Consider the following 3661-nt stretch of genomic DNA (forward strand, 5'->3'; position numbering starts at 1 on the left):
ATACATGAGTTTCTGTGGACTTGTTTCTCTAAAGTGCCCAGACTGATACAATCACCATCCTAAAAATGGAAATCATTCCCAGACTTTTAGCAAGCTGGAAATACAAGGGTTCCTAACATTCGCTGGAAGGAGCTTTTGACTGCAAAGCACAAGGTTGGAGGCTACAACCCCAGCAGCTGCTGCCAAGGAGAGAGATGAGACTACCTGCTACTAGAAAGCTTACACACAGGACACTGTGTTTAGCATCAACCTGACGGCAGCGTAGGGTGACATTTGTTGAGAGACCAACAAATGTTCACAAGTTTATATCTCATTTTGTTTGTTTTTTAAGTGGCTGTCCAGAAAGCCCCAGTCAGAACAACCTCATGTGTGTCAAGGTAAAACTGTGCTGCAGAGGGTTTTATTGGGGGCTTTTACAATGATCCATACATCCATTGTGTCTAATGGGACTTTAGACGCTGTCCTTTTAAGGCACACAACATCCTTCATAGACCACATGAGAGTTGAATCCTCTTTGGCCCTTTGCTTTGGCAGGAGCTGGATCTTGTATCTGGTTCCTTGATCTCCTGTTGCATCCCCTGCCAATACCAGAATCTATCCGCAGATTCACTTGACTAACTTTGGAGCTCTTCATCCATCATCCTGAGCCCCCGCTGTCTCTGCTTTGTGATCCTGTTTCCCCTTCATCAGCCTCCACAAGCCCAGAGAAGCCTCACATGAATGCGCTGGACTCAGCTATTTCTACAACTATGTAAGTTATTTCGTGATGTAAGTGTCATTCTATATGTAAATACAAATGTCACTGGTTTTTGCTTCTCAAGAGGACCCAATCTAACACACCGTAGAACTCCTGCAATCTCATTAGTCCTTGAAAAATAAAATGCACATTTTTTTCTCCCAATTTCGTGGGAAGGAGACTGAGACTCACGTGTCACAGAAACAAAATTTAGATCTCTCGTGTCATCTAGAATGGATTGGAGAACCACACACTTTCCATTTTTTATGGGTGCCTCCTGGACAGTGCCACCTTTGGCCAGAAGCCAAGAACATTGTAGAAGGTTTTGGAGTAGCAAGGTGGCTGTTATTGGTCCTGACAGACTTCAACTTACAAATCGATATTTTCCCATTACTAGTTCTGCCTCCAGACATTTTTATACCTGAAACATTGAACATATCACCTCTATTGCAGTCGATTTTCCTTCCGTATTGACCACATAAAACCCACGGCTGATGATGTGGCAAAGTGGCTGTTGACGCCCTCCTAAGAGAACTGTTGCATTCGGAGATTAAGAGGGGGTGACCTACTTAGTGAAAATTCTAAATAAAGCTCAACTCTATATTAATATTGAGAAATGTAAACACACTGAACTTTAAAAGAAAAAGACCTAAAAACTAATATGCACTTTCTTAAAAGCACTTACCAACAGCCCTTTGATATAGAAAATATTAAACAACTTAAAGTCTTATGACTTTGTCATGCAGTTAGCTTATTCATTATGATCTTTTTAAAACTATCATTGACAATGAATGAAACAAGATCATGAGATGTGCTACCCCCAAAACACAGAGGTCTTAGTAAAAAGAGAGAACAGGTTTCTCAGAGCTAGTTTATCCCAGTACAGCAATAATAGTACAGTAATAATAGTACAGCAATAATAGTACAGCAACAATAGTACAGAAATAATAGTATAACTAATAGTACAGCAATAACAGCACAGCAATAATAGTACACCAATAATAGTATAGCAATAATAGTACAGCAATAATAGTACAGCAATAATAGCACAGCAATAATAGTGCACCAATAATAGTATAGTAATAATAGTACAGCAATAATAGCATAGCAATAATAGTACAGCAATAATAGGATAGCAATAATAGGCACACAAAGCAATATAAAATTCAAAGGTTGAGAGTGATACAGAAATAATATTTTTACATATAAAATAATAAGGTCAGGATATCTTTAAAATTCCAATATATTTTAATTTTACTTGAAGAAAGTACTAATATTTTTATTTACCCCATTGGGCCTGCTTGAAGCTAAGTGGTCACATGCATTAATACAAAAAAAACCTCAGTAAATGAGGTAATGAAAAATAATATAGTAAAATATTTTAATACAGAAAAAAAATCCTGTACAGCATGCTATATCCTACTATCCACAGATTTTTTTTAAAAAAAGCCGTAACAGATGTGCAGTAGAAATGGAGAGAAGTTTTTACTTGTGCTAATCTGAGCTGACAGCTGTTATTAGGGCTGACTCTGTAATACTTCTGTCATCACTTCTTAAAGCCAGCTTTTGAAATGTGAAAAGGAAAATTTGCAAATATGAGAAGGAAACTTTAGGGATATAAAGGTGGCTGTTATCAGTCCTGAAGTTCATCACCTTTTAAACTCACGATCAATACTTTTTCATTACAAGCTCTGCTTCCAGACATGTTTATATGAAAGCATTGAAAATACCACTTCTATGTGGTTATTCCTCTTCATTATATTCCAATTTTTTTTCAGAGAGCTCATTTGAAATTCTGAAGTTCTAGTGCTGCAGATAAACTTCGATGACTATATCTTAATGTATAAATGCTCTGGTGACTCCCACCAGAGGAACTATAATGTAGTGGTAAATAGCATAGACTCAACAGTCAGATAATGCAGGTTTATATACTGCCTTCACCATTTCGTGACCCTGAGCAAGTTATTTCATCTCTTAGGTCTTTGATTTCCTATGCTGCACATTGGTGATAAAGTAGTATCATCCATCATCAAGAATGCTATGAATATTAAAAATTATGTAGTGTGTGATTTTATTTATATTTATGCATATGTACATATATATCAATGTGTCTGCAGATGTGTGTACATTTAAAAGCACGTTTCATAACCCAGCTAAGGGAAGGGTATTGTTGATATCTCCACAGGGAAAATGCAACCAGACTTCAACCCAGTGCTCCAAGATGTGAATGCAACATGCCGGCATGCAGTAGGGAACCAGTGAGAGGTCTGAGGGCCCAGCTCCAAGCCCAACTACGCGTGGACAGCCGCCCCTCTCACCAGAAGAATGTACTTCAGAGGACAGCTCTGAAGCCGTAACTTAGGGAGAGGGATATGTTTGATCAGAGCACACGGGAGCAAATGAAGCGGGAGGAGGAGAAAATAGAGCACATCCTGGCCCAACAAGCCTTGATGACAATATCCCCACTCAGAGCAGCCAATGCACAGAAAGGACCCTATGGCCAGCCCCACTATGAGACACGACATCCCCTCACTGACCCATAGCCCTCCAGGAGACAACACTGGAGACACTGTCTGGGAATTGCACCTGATCTGACCCCACCACACCAAGGCAAAACACTAAGGACGTGCAACAGAACAGCAAGGGGAGCACAGCAAGGAAGTCCCTAGGGAATACCAAAAATAGACTTTGGGGCCAGGGCATGGAGCCCCATCAGACTTAACCGGAAAACACTCCTAAAGGTCAACAAACAGACCTTGAACTATTTACAGGCTTTTATTTTTTTTGTCATTGGGTTTTTTGTTGTTGTTGTTTTGTTTTCTTTTGTTGCTTTGTTTTGCTCTGTCTTGTTTTTTGTGCATATTATTATCTCTGCAGGTCTATCTGGAGAAGATAGGTGGGATAAACAATCTGGAAGAGAAAACA

Source organism: Echinops telfairi, unplaced genomic scaffold (assembly GCF_000313985.2).
Source record: "Echinops telfairi isolate 266 unplaced genomic scaffold, ASM31398v2 ScPeMD7_7469;HRSCAF=8507_1, whole genome shotgun sequence".
NCBI classification, from domain to species: Eukaryota; Metazoa; Chordata; class Mammalia; order Afrosoricida; family Tenrecidae; genus Echinops; species Echinops telfairi.